The 16167-nt window shown below is 43.0% G+C and overlaps 8 non-coding genes and 1 pseudogene across 8 annotated transcripts; all 9 read left to right on the top strand.

Moving 5' to 3' along the window:
* Nucleotides 1–65: 65 nt before the first annotated feature.
* On the top strand, nucleotides 66–365 carry LOC147734068 (signal recognition particle RNA). Its single transcript, XR_015307755.1, has one exon.
* Nucleotides 366–1962: 1597 nt separating this feature from the next.
* LOC147734067 (signal recognition particle RNA) lies at nucleotides 1963–2262 on the top strand. Its single transcript, XR_015308148.1, has one exon.
* Nucleotides 2263–3860: 1598 nt separating this feature from the next.
* On the top strand, nucleotides 3861–4160 carry LOC147734066 (signal recognition particle RNA). The gene has a single exon (XR_015307753.1).
* Nucleotides 4161–5758: 1598 nt separating this feature from the next.
* On the top strand, nucleotides 5759–6058 carry LOC147734065 (signal recognition particle RNA). Its single transcript, XR_015307744.1, has one exon.
* A 1597-nt stretch (nucleotides 6059–7655) lies between these two features.
* Nucleotides 7656–7955, top strand: LOC147734064 (signal recognition particle RNA). The gene has a single exon (XR_015307738.1).
* A 1598-nt stretch (nucleotides 7956–9553) lies between these two features.
* Nucleotides 9554–9853, top strand: LOC147734063 (signal recognition particle RNA). Its single transcript, XR_015308052.1, has one exon.
* Nucleotides 9854–11448: 1595 nt separating this feature from the next.
* Nucleotides 11449–11731, top strand: LOC147734062 (signal recognition particle RNA; annotated as a pseudogene).
* A 1598-nt stretch (nucleotides 11732–13329) lies between these two features.
* LOC147734061 (signal recognition particle RNA) lies at nucleotides 13330–13629 on the top strand. The gene has a single exon (XR_015308043.1).
* Nucleotides 13630–15227: 1598 nt separating this feature from the next.
* Nucleotides 15228–15526, top strand: LOC147734060 (signal recognition particle RNA). The gene has a single exon (XR_015307703.1).
* The last annotated feature ends 641 nt before the right edge of the window (nucleotides 15527–16167 follow it).

Raw genomic sequence — 16167 nt, 5'->3', positions numbered from 1 at the left:
CACCGTACTTTATCATTATCCTTACTTAAGCAATGCATTTCATCATTAGGACATGTGCTGTGTTTGCCGGGCATGGTGGCGTGTGCCTGTTGTCCTAGCTACTTGGGAGGCTGAGGCTTGTGGATTGCTTGAGCTCAGGGGTTCTGGGCTGCACTCAGCTGTGTTGATCAGGTGTCCATGCTACGTTGGGTATCAATATGGTGTTCTAGAGGGAGCTCTAGAATTTCAGGTTGTGTAATGAGAGGTGCACCGACCCAGGCTGGAAACAGAGCAGGCCAAAGCTTCCATGCCCATCGGTAGCAGGACAGCACCTGAGAGCAGTAGGTGTAACACAGCTTGAGCAAAATAGTGAGACCTAGCCTCTCTTTTTTTGACTCAAATGTGAACGTTTTGATTTTTACAAGATGGTAATGAATTATTTTTCCAAAACCAAATCTTTGTTTTTCTTTTGATATTTTTGCAGGAAGTACAATGAACATTTGAACTGGGCCGGGCATTCTAGCATAGCAGACAATTCTCCAGAATTGCGACATATTGCAACAACAAGCTAGCAGGTGGAGAGGACGGAAAACTCTGTGCAGCCTAGAATAGATGGCTGTGTGATTTTCTGCAAGGATGACTGAAATGCATTCTTCATTTTAGAGCACCTGTAGGATTAAATTGATCTGTCAAGTACAAAGGTATCCTTAGAAGAGCAACTTTGAAATGCGTTTGCTGGGTCTTCTGCTGCATTCCTACGTCCAGCTCTAATTCATTTTTTGATTAGCCCTCATTCAATTCCATATATGAATGAGAAGGAGAAATAAGAGGGCCCTTCGTTCTTTGAGAGAAACATGAAAAGACTGAGAACTGTGCAACTCCCAAACATTGGAGCCTTCGGCCTTACTCCAGCCAACTCTTGCGGTTTAATACTTTTAAACCTTGATGTTGTTTAACAATACCAGCAGAAGGGATCAGGTTGACAGGCGCTGCAGTTCTCCAGTATGGGGCTGTCCAGATCATTACTCAATCTACCTTGCATTGGCACAGTATAAAATACGTCATGAAGTCTCCTATGAAAAGGTATACAAATCTGTTTGAATCACTTTTGTTAGTCAGGGGGACCCATTCGCTGGAAGGGGCAGGGAGGACAAAAATAGCTCATTGGTATAGAACACTGAATTAGCAGCTGATTTTGAGGTGGGAGAAGATCGAGTAATCCAACCGGACCTCAATAAACGGTTTCTTAGTATGCAGTAGCCCGCAACCACTTCTAACCCAAAAGCGTAATCTCATCCTTTTGCAGAATCAGGCAAGCTTTCACCTGCTCAAGCTGAACTGACATTGGTCTTCTCGGCCAGCAAGAGTTCCTCTCTTGAAGCTGTTGAGGCTAGAGAACAGAATGACGCGTATTCATTCTTTATAATAACTCTTCTAGCCCTCCCACTCCATACCACTTTATAACTTCCAATGTGGCAGATGTCTTCCATCATTGTGACCCTTGCTGCTTTTCTCAACATTGGCTGGCTCGGCATAACAAGAAGGGATGGATGGCTACAGGAGAGCCTGAATTGTGCCTGTAAGGTTCTACAGGGAGTCACTGGCAGATAATGAGAAACTCAGCCCTAAGTTGGCTCTTCTCCCTCACTTTCTATCTCCTCTCTCCCTCTACCTATCTCTCACTCTATAAATACTAGTATCTATATTGTTTTCACATCCCCTTCACAAACTTTCTGACCCTACTTCCTCTCTCCCTTAAATCAGTTCAACCCTCTTCTTTTCCTTTAGGAAACTCCACATCTTTTTAAAGGCCCTTCCCATATTCACACTGCTTCTTGATAAGACATTATTTTCCTTTCTTTGAAGGATAGTGAAATAGATTTTCTTGAAATACGGTTGGCATACCATCAATTCATTACACCGTACTTTATCATTATCCTTACTTAAGCAATGCATTTCATCATTAGGACATGTGCTGTGTTTGCCGGGCATGGTGGCGTGTGCCTGTTGTCCTAGCTACTTGGGAGGCTGAGGCTTGTGGATTGCTTGAGCTCAGGGGTTCTGGGCTGCACTCAGCTGTGTTGATCAGGTGTCCATGCTACGCTGGGTATCAATATGGTGTTCTAGAGGGAGCTCTAGAATTTCAGGTTGTGTAATGAGAGGTGCACCGACCCAGGCTGGAAACAGAGCAGGCCAAAGCTTCCATGCCCATCCGTAGCAGGACAGCACCTGAGAGCAGTAGGCGTAACACAGCTTGAGCAAAATAGTGAGACCTAGCCTCTCTTTTTTTGACTCAAATGTGAACGTTTTGATTTTTACAAGATGGTAATGAATTATTTTTCCAAAACCAAATCTTTGTTTTTCTTTTGATATTTTTGCAGGAAGTACAATGAACATTTGAACTGGGCCGGGCATTCTAGCATAGCAGACAATTCTCCAGAATTGCAACATATTGCAACAACAAGCTAGCAGGTGGAGAGGACGGAAAACTCTGTGCAGCCTAGAATAGATGGCTGTGTGATTTTCTGCAAGAATGACTGAAATGCATTCTTCATTTTAGAGCACCTGTAGGATTAAATTGATCCGTCAAGTACAAAAGTATCCTTAGAAGAGCAACTTTGAAATGCATTTGCTGGGTCTTCTGCTGCATTCCTACGTCCAGCTCTAATTCATGTTTTGATTAGCCCTCATTCAATTCCATATATGAATGAGAAGGAGAAATAAGAGGGCCCTTCGCTCTTTGAGAGAAACATGAAAAGACTGAGAACTGTGCAACTCCCAAACATTGGAGCCTTCGGCCTTACTCCAGCCAACTCTTGCGGTTTAATACTTTTAAATCGTGATGTTGTTTAACAATACCAGCAGAAGGGATCAGGTTGACAGGCGCTGCAGTTCTCCAGTATGGGGCTGTCCAGATCATTACTCAATCTACCTTGCATTGGCACAGTATAAAATACGTCATGAAGTCTCCTATGAAAAGGTATACAAATCTGTTTGAATCACTTTTGTTAGTCAGGGGGACCCATTCACTGGAAGGGGCAGGGAGGACAAAAATAGCTCATTGGTATAGAACACTGAATTAGCAGCTGATTTTGAGGTGGGAGAAGATCGAGTAATCCAACCGGACCTCAATAAACGGTTTCTTAGTATGCAGTAGCCCGCAACCACTTCTAACCCAAAAGCGTAATCTCATCCTTTTGTAGAATCAGGCAAGCTTTTACCTGCTCAAGCTGAACTGACATTGGTCTTCTTGGCCAGCAAGAGTTCCTCTCTTGAAGCTGTTGAGGCTAGAGAACAGAATGAGGCGTATTCATTCTTTATAATAACTCTTCTAGCCCTCCCACTCCATACCACTTTATAACTTCCAATGTTGCAGATGTCTTCCATAATTGTGACCCTTGCTACTTTTCTCAACATTGGCTGGCTCGGCATAACAAGAAGGGATGGATGGCTACAGGAGAGCCTGAATTGTGCCTGTAAGGTTCTACAGGGAGTCACTGGCAGATAACGAGAAACTCAGCCCTAAGTTGGCTCTTCTCCCTCACTTTCTTTCTCCTCTCTCCCTCTACCTATCTCTCACTCACTAAATACTAGTATCTATATTGTATTCACATCCCCTTCACAAACTTTCTGACCCTACTTCCTCTCTCCCTTAAATCAGTTCAACCCTCTTCTTTTCCTTTAGGAAACTCCACATCTTTTTTAAAGGCCCTTCCCATATTCACACTGCTTCTTGATAAGACATTATTTTCCTTTCTTTGAAGGATAGTGAAATAGATTTTCTTGAAATACGGTTGGCATACCATCAATTCATTACACCGTACTTTATCATTATCCTTACTTAAGCAATGCATTTCATCATTAGGACATGTGCTGTGTTTGCCGGGCATGGTGGCGTGTGCCTGTTGTCCTAGCTACTTGGGAGGCTGAGGCTTGTGGATTGCTTGAGCTCAGGGGTTCTGGGCTGCACTCAGCTGTGTTGATCAGGTGTCCATGCTACGTTGGGTATCAATATGGTGTTCTAGAGGGAGCTCTGAAATTTCAGGTTGTGTAATGAGAGGTGCACCGACCCAGGCTGGAAACAGAGCAGGCCAAAGCTTCCATGACCATCGGTAGCAGGACATCACCTGAGAGCAGTAGGTGAAACACAGCCCGAGCAAAATAATGAGACCTAGCCTCTCTTTTTTTGACTCAAATGTGAACGTTTTGATTTTTACAAGATGGTAATGAATTATTTTTCCAAAACCAAATCTTTGTTTTTCTTTTGATATTTTTGCAGGAAGTACAATGAACATTTGAACTGGGCCGGGCATTCTAGCATAGCAGACAATTCTCCAGAATTGAGACATATTGCAACAACAAGCTAGCAGGTGGAGAGGACGGAAAACTCTGTGCAGCCTAGAATAGATGGCTGTGTGATTTTCTGCAAGGATGACTGAAATGCATTCTTCATTTTAGAGCACCTGTAGGATTAAATTGATCTGTCAAGTACAAAGGTATCCTTAGAAGAGCAACTTTGAAATGCGTTTGCTGGGTCTTCTGCTGCATTCCTACGTCCAGCTCTAATTCATTTTTTGATTAGCCCTCATTCAATTCCATATATGAATGAGAAGGAGAAATAAGAGGGCCCTTCGCTCTTTGAGAGAAACATGAAAAGACTGAGAACTGTGCAACTCCCAAACATTGGAGCCTTCGGCCTTACTCCAGCCAACTCTTGCGGTTTAATACTTTTAAATCTTGAGGTTGTTTAACAATACCAGCAGAAGGGATCAGGTTGACAGGCGCTGCAGTTCTCCAGTATGGGGCTGTCCAGATCATTACTCAATCTACCTTGCATTGGCACAGTATAAAATACGTCATGAAGTCTCCTATGAAAAGGTATACAAATCTGTTTGAATCACTTTTGTTAGTCAGGGGGATCCATTCGCTGGAAGGGGCAGGGAGGACAAAAATAGCTCATTGGTATAGAACACTGAATTAGCAGCTGATTTTGAGGTGGGAGAAGATCGAGTAATCCAACCGGACCTCAATAAACGGTTTCTTAGTATGCAGTAGCCCGCAACCACTTCTAACCCAAAAGCGTAATCTCATCCTTTTGCAGAATCAGGCAAGCTTTCACCTGCTCAAGCTGAACTGACATTGGTCTTCTTGGCCAGCAAGAGTTCCTCTCTTGAAGCTGTTGAGGCTAGAGAACAGAATGACGCGTATTCATTCTTTATAATAACTCTTCTAGCCCTCCCACTCCATACCACTTTATAACTTCCAATGTTGCAGATGTCTTCCATCATTGTGACCCTTGCTGCTTTTCTCAACATTGGCTGGCTCGGCATAACAAGAAGGGATGGATGGCTACAGGAGAGCCTAAATTGTGCCTGTAAGGTTCTACAGGGAGTCACTGGCAGATAATGAGAAACTCAGCCCTAAGTTGGCTCTTCTCTCTCACTTTCTTTCTCCTCTCTCCCTCTACCTATCTCTCACTCTCTAAATACTAGTATCTATATTGTATTCACATCCCCTTCACTAACTTTCTGACCCTACTTCCACTCTCCCTTAAATCAGTTCAACCCTCTTCTTTTCCTTTAGGAAACTCCACATCTTTTTTAAAGGCCCTTTCCATATTCACACTGCTTCTTGATAAGACATTATTTTCCTTTCTTTGAAGGATAGTGAAATAGATTTTCTTGAAATACGGTTGGCATACCATCAATTCATTACACCGTACTTTATCATTATCCTTACTTAAGCAATGCATTTCATCATTAGGACATGTGCTGTGTTTGCCGGGCATGGTGGCGTGTGCCTGTTGTCCTAGCTACTTGGGAGGCTGAGGCTTGTGGATTGCTTGAGCTCAGGGGTTCTGGGCTGCACTCAGCTGTGTTGATCAGGTGTCCATGCTACGTTGGGTATCAATATGGTGTTCTAGAGGGAGCTCTAGAATTTCAGGTTGTGTAATGAGAGGTGCACCGACCCAGGCTGGAAACAGAGCAGGCCAAAGCTTCCATGCCCATCGGTAGCAGGACAGCACCTGAGAGCAGTAGGTGTAACACAGCTTGAGCAAAATAGTGAGACCTAGCCTCTCTTTTTTTGACTCAAATGTGAACGTTTTGATTTTTACAAGATGGTAATGAATTATTTTTCCAAAACCAAATCTTTGTTTTTCTTTTGATATTTTTGCAGGAAGTACAATGAACATTTGAACTGGGCCGGGCATTCTAGCATAGCAGACAATTCTCCAGAATTGCGACATATTGCAACAACAAGCTAGCAGGTGGAGAGGACGGAAAACTCTGTGCAGCCTAGAATAGATGGCTGTGTGATTTTCTGCAAGGATGACTGAAATGCATTCTTCATTTTAGAGCACCTGTAGGATTAAATTGATCTGTCAAGTACAAAGGTATCCTTAGAAGAGCAACTTTGAAATGCGTTTGCTGGGTCTTCTGCTGCATTCCTACGTCCAGCTCTAATTCATTTTTTGATTAGCCCTCATTCAATTCCATATATGAATGAGAAGGAGAAATAAGAGGGCCCTTCGCTCTTTGAGAGAAACATGAAAAGACTGAGAACTGTGCAACTCCCAAACATTGGAGCCTTCGGCCTTACTCCAGCCAACTCTTGCGGTTTAATACTTTTAAACCTTGATGTTGTTTAACAATACCAGCAGAAGGGATCAGGTTGACAGGCGCTGCAGTTCTCCAGTATGGGGCTGTCCAGATCATTACTCAATCTACCTTGCATTGGCACAGTATAAAATATGTTATGAAGTCTCCTATGAAAAGGTATACAAATCTGTTTGAATCACTTTTGTTAGTCAGGGGGACCCATTCGCTGGAAGGGGCAGGGAGGACAAAAATAGCTCATTGGTATAGAACACTGAATTAGCAGCTGATTTTGAGGTGGGAGAAGATCGAGTAATCCAACCGGACCTCAATAAACGGTTTCTTAGTATGCAGTAGCCCGCAACCACTTCTAACCCAAAAGCGTAATCTCATCCTTTTGCAGAATCAGGCAAGCTTTCACCTGCTCAAGCTGAACTGACATTGGTCTTCTCGGCCAGCAAGAGTTCCTCTCTTGAAGCTGATGAGGCTAGAGAACAGAATGACGCATATTCATTCTTTATAATAACTCTTCTAGCCCTCCCACTCCATACCACTTTATAACTTCCAATGTGGCAGATGTCTTCCATCATTGTGACCCTTGCTGCTTTTCTCAACATTGGCTGGCTCGGCATAACAAGAAGGGATGGATGGCTACAGGAGAGCCTGAATTGTGCCTGTAAGGTTCTACAGGGAGTCACTGGCAGATAATGAGAAACTCAGCCCTAAGTTGGCTCTTCTCTCTCACTTTCATTCTCCTCTCTCCCTCTACCTATCTCTCACTCACTAAATACTAGTATCTATATTGTTTTCACATCCCCTTCACAAACTTTCTGACCCTACTTCCTCTCTCCCTTAAATCAGTTCAACCCTCTTCTTTTCCTTTAGGAAACTCCACATCTTTTTAAAGGCCCTTCCCATATTCACACTGCTTCTTGATAAGACATTATTTTCCTTTCTTTGAAGGATAGTGAAATAGATTTTCTTGAAATACAGTTGGCATACCATCAATTCATTACACCGTACTTTATCATTATCCTTACTTAAGCAATGCATTTCATCATTAGGACATGTGCTGTGTTTGCCGGGCATGGTGGCGTGTGCCTGTTGTCCTAGCTACTTGGGATGCTGAGGCTTGTGGATTGCTTGAGCTCAGGGGTTCTTGGCTGCACTCAGCTGTGTTGATCAGGTGTCCATGCTACGCTGGGTATCAATATGGTGTTCTAGAGGGAGCTCTAGAATTTCAGGTTGAGTAATGAGAGGTGCACCAACCCAGGCTGAAAACAGAGCAGGCCAAAGCTTCCATGCCCATCGGTAGCAGGACAGCACCTGAGAGCAGTAGGTGTAACACAGCCTGAGCAAAATAGTGAGACCTAGCCTCTCTTTTTTTGACTCAAATGTGAACGTTTTGATTTTTACAAGATGGTAATGAATTATTTTTCCAAAACCAAATCTTTGTTTTTCTTTTGATATTTTTGCAGGAAGTACAATGAACATTTGAACTGGGCCGGGCATTCTAGCATAGCAGACAATTCTCCAGAATTGCAACATATTGCAACAACAATCTAGCAGGTGGAGAGGACGGAAAACTCTGTGCAGCCTAGAATAGATGGCTGTGTGATTTTCTGCAAGAATGACTGAAATGCATTCTTCATTTTAGAGCACCTGTAGGATTAAATTGATCTGTCAAGTACAAAAGTATCCTTAGAAGAGCAACTTTGAAATGCGTTTGCTGGGTCTTCTGCTGCATTCCTACGTCCAGCTCTAATTCATTTTTTGATTAGCCCTCATTCAATTCCATATATGAATGAGAAGGAGAAATAAGAGGGCCCTTCACTCTTTGAGAGAAACATGAAAAGACTGAGAACTGTGCAACTCCCAAACATTGGAGCCTTCGGCCTTACTCCAGCCAACTCTTGCGGTTAAATACTTTTAAATCTTGATGTTGTTTAACAATACCAGCAGAAGGGATCAGGTTGACAGGCGCTGCAGTTCTCCAGTATGGGGCTGTCCAGATCATTACTCAATCTACCTTGCATTGGCACAGTATAAAATACGTCATGAAGTCTCCTATGAAAAGGTATACAAATCTGTTTGAATCACTTTTGTTAGTCAGGGGGACCCATTCGCTGGAAGGGGCAGGGAGGACAAAAATAGCTCATTGGTATAGAACACTGAATTAACAGCTGATTTTGAGGTGGGAGAAGATCGAGTAATCCAACCGGACCTCAATAAACGGTTTCTTAGTATGCAGTAGCCCGCAACCACTTCTAACCCAAAAGCGTAATCTCATCCTTTTGCAGAATCAGGCAAGCTTTCACCTGCTCAAGCTGAACTGACATTGGTCTTCTTGGCCAGCAAGAGTTACTCTCTTGAAGCTGTTGAGGCTAGAGAACAGAATGACGCATATTCATTCTTTATAATAACTCTTCTAGCCCTCCCACTCCATACCACTTTATAACTTCCAATGTGGCAGATGTCTTCCATCATTGTGACCCTTGCTGCTTTTCTCAACATTGGCTGGCTCGGCATAACAAGAAGGGATGGATGGCTACAGGAGAGCCTGAATTGTGCCTGTAAGGTTCTACAGGGAGTCACTGGCAGATAATTAGAAACTCAGCCCTAAGTTGGCTCTTCTCCCTCACTTTCTTTCTCCTCTCTCCCTCTACCTATCTCTCACTCACTAAATACTAGTATCTATATTGTATTCACATCCCCTTCACAAACTTTCTGACCCTACTTCCTCTCTCTCTTAAATCAGTTCAACCCTCTTCTTTTCCTTTAGGAAACTCCACATCTTTTTTAAAGGCCCTTCCCATATTCACACTGCTTCTTGATCAGACATTATTTTCCTTTCTTTGAAGGATAGTGAAATAGATTTTCTTGAAATACGGTTGGCATACCATCAATTCATTACACCGTACTTTATCATTATCCTTACTTAAGCAATGCATTTCATCATTAGGACATGTGCTGTGTTTGCCGGGCATGGTGGCGTGTGCCTGTTGTCCTAGCTACTTGGGAGGCTGAGGCTTGTGGATTGCTTGAGCTCAGGGGTTCTGGGCTGCACTCAGCTGTGTTGATCAGGTGTCCATGCTACGTTGGGTATCAATATGGTGTTCTAGAGGGAGCTCTAGAATTTCAGGTTGTGTAATGAGAGGTGCACCGACCCAGGCTGAAAACAGAGCAGGCCAAAGCTTCCATGCCCATCGGTAGCAGGACAGCACCTCAGAGCAGTAGGTGTAACACAGCCTGAGCAAAATAGTGAGACCTAGCCTCTCTTTTTTTGACTCAAATGTGAACGTTTTGATTTTTACAAGATGGTAATGAATTATTTTCCAAACCAAATCTTTGTTTTTCTTTTGATATTTTTGCAGGAAGTACAATGAACATTTGAACTGGGCCGGGCATTCTAGCATAGCAGACAATTCTCCAGAATTGCGACATATTGCAACAACAATCTAGCAGGTGGAGGGGACTGAAAACTCTGTGCAGCCTAGAATAGATGGCTGTGTGATTTTCTGCATGGATGACTGAAATGCATTCTTCATTTTAGAGCACCTGTAGGATTAAATTGATCTGTCAAGTACTAAAGTATCCTTAGAAGAGCAACTTTGAAATGCGTTTGCTGGGTCTTCTGCTGCATTCCTACTTCCAGCTCTAATTCATGTTTTGATTAGCTCTCATTCAATTCCATATATGAATGAGAAGGAGAAATAAGAGGGCCCTTCGCTCTTTGAGAGAAACATGAAAAGACTGAGAACTGTGTAACTCCCAAACATTGGAGCCTTCGGCCTTACTCCAGCCAACTCTTGCGGTTTAATACTTTTAAATCTTGATGTTGTTTAACAATCCCAGCAGAAGGGATCAGGTTGACAGGCGCTGCAGTTCTCCAGTATGGGGCTGTCCAGATCATTACTCAATCTACCTTGCATTGGCACAGTATAAAATACGTCATGAAGTCTCCTATGAAAAGGTATACAAATCTGTTTGAATCACTTTTGTTAGTCAGGGGGACCCATTCGCTGGAAGGGGCAGGGAGGACAAAAATAGCTCATTGGTATAGAACTCTGAATTAGCCGCTGATTTTGAGGTGGGAGAAGATCGAGTAATCCAACCGGACCTCAATAAACGGTTTCTTAGTATGCAGTAGCCCGCAACCACTTCTAACCCAAAAGCGTAATCTCATCCTTTTGCAGAATCAGGCAAGCTTTCACCTGCTCAAGCTGAACTGACATTGGTCTTCTCGGCCAGCAAGAGTTCCTCTCTTGAAGCTGATGAGGCTAGAGAACAGAATGACGCATATTCATTCTTTATAATAACTCTTCTAGCCCTCCCACTCCATACCACTTTATAACTTCCAATGTGGCAGATGTCTTCCATCATTGTGACCCTTGCTGCTTTTCTCAACATTGGCTGGCTCGGCATAACAAGAAGGGATGGATGGCTACAGGAGAGCCTGAATTGTGCCTGTAAGGTTCTACAGGGAGTCACTGGCAGATAATGAGAAACTCAGCCCTAAGTTGGCTCTTCTCTCTCACTTTCTTTCTCCTCTCTCCCTCTACCTATCTCTCACTCACTAAATACTAGTATCTATATTGTTTTCACATCCCCTTCACAAACTTTCTGACCCTACTTCCTCTCTCCCTTAAATCAGTTCAACCCTCTTCTTTTCCTTTAGGAAACTCCACATCTTTTTAAAGGCCCTTCCCATATTCACACTGCTTCTTGATAAGACATTATTTTCCTTTCTTTGAAGGATAGTGAAATAGATTTTCTTGAAATACGGTTGGCATACCATCAATTCATTACACCGTACTTTATCATTATCCTTACTTAAGCAATGCATTTCATCATTAGGACATGTGCTGTGTTTGCCGGGCATGGTGGCGTGTGCCTGTTGTCCTAGCTACTTGGGAGGCTGAGGCTTGTGGATTGCTTGAGCTCAGGGGTTCTTGGCTGCACTCAGCTGTGTTGATTAGGTGTCCATGCTACGCTGGGTATCAATATGGTGTTCTAGAGGGAGCTCTAGAATTTCAGGTTGTGTAATGAGAGGTAAACAGAGCAGGCCAAAGCTTCCATGCCCATCGGTAGCAGGACAGCACCTGAGAGCAGTAGGTGTAACACAGCCTGAGCAAAATAGTGAGACCTAGCCTCTCTTTTTTTGACTCAAATGTGAACGTTTTGATTTTTACAAGATGGTAATGAATTATTTTTCCAAAACCAAATCTTTGTTTTTCTTTTGATATTTTTGCAGGAAGTACAATGAACATTTGAACTGGGCCGGGCATTCTAGCATAGCAGACAATTCTCCAGAATTGCAACATATTGCAACAACAATCTAGCAGGTGGAGAGGACGGAAAACTCTGTGCAGCCTAGAATAGATGGCTGTGTGATTTTCTGCAAGAATGACTGAAATGCATTCTTCATTTTAGAGCACCTGTAGGATTAAATTGATCTGTCAAGTACAAAAGTATCCTTAGAAGAGCAACTTTGAAATGCGTTTGCTGGGTCTTCTGCTGCATTCCTACGTCCAGCTCTAATTCATTTTTTGATTAGCCCTCATTCAATTCCATATATGAATGAGAAGGAGAAATAAGAGGGCCCTTCACTCTTTGAGAGAAACATGAAAAGACTGAGAACTGTGCAACTCCCAAACATTGGAGCCTTCGGCCTTACTCCAGCCAACTCTTGCGGTTTAATACTTTTAAATCTTGATGTTGTTTAACAATCCCAGCAGAAGGGATCAGGTTGACAGGCGCTGCAGTTCTCCAGTATGGGGCTGTCCAGATCATTACTCAATCTACCTTGCATTGGCACAGTATAAAATACGTCATGAAGTCTCCTATGAAAAGGTATACAAATCTGTTTGAATCACTTTTGTTAGTCAGGGGGACCCATTCGCTGGAAGGGGCAGGGAGGACAAAAATAGCTCATTGGTATAGAACTCTGAATTAGCAGCTGATTTTGAGGTGGGAGAAGATCGAGTAATCCAACCGGACCTCAATAAACGGTTTCTTAGTATGCAGTAGCCCGCAACCACTTCTAACCCAAAAGCGTAATCTCATCCTTTTGCAGAATCAGGCAAGCTTTCACCTGCTCAAGCTGAACTGACATTGGTCTTCTCGGCCAGCAAGAGTTCCTCTCTTGAAGCTGTTGAGGCTAGAGAACAGAATGAGGCGTATTCATTCTTTATAATAACTCTTCTAGCCCTCCCACTCCATACCACTTTATAACTTCCAATGTGGCAGATGTCTTCCATAATTGTGACCCTTGCTGCTTTTCTCAACATTGGCTGGCTCGGCATAACAAGAAGGGATGGATGGCTACAGGAGAGCCTGAATTGTGCCTGTAAGGTTCTACAGGGAGTCACTGGCAGATAATGAGAAACTCAGCCCTAAGTTGGCTCTTCTCACTCACTTTCTTTCTCCTCTCTCCCTCTACCTATCTCTCACTCTCTAAATACTAGTATCTATATTGTATTCACATCCCCTTCACAAACTTTCTGACCCTACTTCCTCTCTCCCTTAAATCAGTTAAACCCTCTTCTTTTCCTTTAGGAAACTCCACATCTTTTTTAAAGGCCCTTCCCATATTCACACTGCTTCTTGATAAGACATTATTTTCCTTTCTTTGAAGGATAGTGAAATAGATTTTCTTGAAATACGGTTGGCATACCATCAATTCATTACACCGTACTTTATCATTATCCTTACTTAAGCAATGCATTTCATCATTAGGACATGTGCTGTGTTTGCCGGGCATGGTGGCGTGTGCCTGTTGTCCTAGCTACTTGGGAGGCTGAGGCTTGTGGTTTGCTTGAGCTCAGGGGTTCTGGGCTGCACTCAGCTGTGTTGATCAGGTGTCCATGCTACGCTGGGTATCAATATGGTGTTCTAGAGGGAGCTCTAGAATTTCAGGTTGTGTAATGAGAGGTGCACCGACCCAGGCTGGAAACAGAGCAGGCCAAAGCTTCCATGCCCATCCGTAGCAGGACAGCACCTGAGAGCAGTAGGTGTAACACAGCTTGAGCAAAATAGTGAGACCTAGCCTCTCTTTTTTTGACTCAAATGTGAACGTTTTGATTTTTACAAGATGGTAATGAATTATTTTTCCAAAACCAAATCTTTGTTTTTCTTTTGATATTTTTGCAGGAAGTACAATGAACATTTGAACTGGGCCGGGCATTCTAGCATAGCAGACAATTCTCCAGAATTGCAACATATTGCAACAACAATCTAGCAGGTGGAGAGGACGGAAAACTCTGTGCAGCCTAGAATAGATGGCTGTGTGATTTTCTGCAAGAATGACTGAAATGCATTCTTCATTTTAGAGCACCTGTAGGATTAAATTGATCTGTCAAGTACAAAAGTATCCTTAGAAGAGCAACTTTGAAATGCGTTTGCTGGGTCTTCTGCTGCATTCCTACGTCCAGCTCTAATTCATTTTTTGATTAGCCCTCATTCAATTCCATATATGAATGAGAAGGAGAAATAAGAGGGCCCTTCACTCTTTGAGAGAAACATGAAAAGACTGAGAACTGTGCAACTCCCAAACATTGGAGCCTTCGGCCTTACTCCAGCCAACTCTTGCGGTTTAATACTTTTAAATCTTGATGTTGTTTAACAATCCCAGCAGAAGGGATCAGGTTGACAGGCGCTGCAGTTCTCCAGTATGGGGCTGTCCAGATCATTACTCAATCTACCTTGCATTGGCACAGTATAAAATACGTCATGAAGTCTCCTATGAAAAGGTATACAAATCTGTTTGAATCACTTTTGTTAGTCAGGGGGACCCATTCGCTGGAAGGGGCAGGGAGGACAAAAATAGCTCATTGGTATAGAACTCTGAATTAGCCGCTGATTTTGAGGTGGGAGAAGATCGAGTAATCCAACCGGACCTCAATAAACGGTTTCTTAGTATGCAGTAGCCCGCAACCACTTCTAACCCAAAAGCGTAATCTCATCCTTTTGCAGAATCAGGCAAGCTTTCACCTGCTCAAGCTGAACTGACATTGGTCTTCTCGGCCAGCAAGAGTTCCTCTCTTGAAGCTGTTGAGGCTAGAGAACAGAATGAGGCGTATTCATTCTTTATAATAACTCTTCTAGCCCTCCCACTCCATACCACTTTATAACTTCCAATGTTGCAGATGTCTTCCATAATTGTGACCCTTGCTACTTTTCTCAACATTGGCTGGCTCGGCATAACAAGAAGGGATGGATGGCTACAGGAGAGCCTGAATTGTGCCTGTAAGGTTCTACAGGGAGTCACTGGCAGATAATGAGAAACTCAGCCCTAAGTTGGCTCTTCTCACTCACTTTCTTTCTCCTCTCTCCCTCTACCTATCTCTCACTCTCTAAATACTAGTATCTATATTGTATTCACATCCCCTTCACAAACTTTCTGACCCTACTTCCTCTCTCCCTTAAATCAGTTAAACCCTCTTCTTTTCCTTTAGGAAACTCCACATCTTTTTTAAAGGCCCTTCCCATATTCACACTGCTTCTTGATAAGACATTATTTTCCTTTCTTTGAAGGATAGTGAAATAGATTTTCTTGAAATACGGTTGGCATACCATCAATTCATTACACCGTACTTTATCATTATCCTTACTTAAGCAATGCATTTCATCATTAGGACATGTGCTGTGTTTGCCGGGCATGGTGGCGTGTGCCTGTTGTCCTAGCTACTTGGGAGGCTGAGGCTTGTGGTTTGCTTGAGCTCAGGGGTTCTGGGCTGCACTCAGCTGTGTTGATCAGGTGTCCATGCACGCTGGGTATCAATATGGTGTTCTAGAGGGAGCTCTAGAATTTCAGGTTGTGTAATGAGAGGTGCACCGACCCAGGCTGGAAACAGAGCAGGCCAAAGCTTCCATGCCCATCCGTAGCAGGACAGCACCTGAGAGCAGTAGGTGTAACACAGCTTGAGCAAAATAGTGAGACCTAGCCTCTCTTTTTTTGACTCAAATGTGAACGTTTTGATTTTTACAAGATGGTAATGAATTATTTTTCCAAAACCAAATCTTTGTTTTTCTTTTGATATTTTTGCAGGAAGTACAATGAACATTTGAACTGGGCCGGGCATTCTAGCATAGCAGACAATTCTCCAGAATTGAGACATATTGCAACAACAAGCTAGCAGGTGGAGAGGACGGAAAACTCTGTGCAGCCTAGAATAGATGGCTGTGTGATTTTCTGCAAGGATGACTGAAATGCATTCTTCATTTTAGAGCACCTGTAGGATTAAATTGATCTGTCAAGTACAAAGGTATCCTTAGAAGAGCAACTTTGAAATGCGTTTGCTGGGTCTTCTGCTGCATTCCTACGTCCAGCTCTAATTCATTTTTTGATTAGCCCTCATTCAATTCCATATATGAATGAGAAGGAGAAATAAGAGGGCCCTTCGCTCTTTGAGAGAAACATGAAAAGACTGAGAACTGTGCAACTCCCAAACATTGGAGCCTTCGGCCTTACTCCAGCCAACTCTTGCGGTTTAATACTTTTAAATCTTGAGGTTGTTTAACAATACCAGCAGAAGGGATCAGGTTGACAGGCGCTGCAGTTCTCCAGTATGGGGCTGTCCAGATCATTACT

Source organism: Lissotriton vulgaris, chromosome 1_2 (genome assembly GCF_964263255.1).
Source record: "Lissotriton vulgaris chromosome 1_2, aLisVul1.2, whole genome shotgun sequence".
Taxonomy (NCBI): domain Eukaryota; kingdom Metazoa; phylum Chordata; class Amphibia; order Caudata; family Salamandridae; genus Lissotriton; species Lissotriton vulgaris.
The sequence above is the reverse complement of the archived record's forward strand: the minus strand, read 5'-3'. Positions and strand labels throughout refer to the sequence as shown.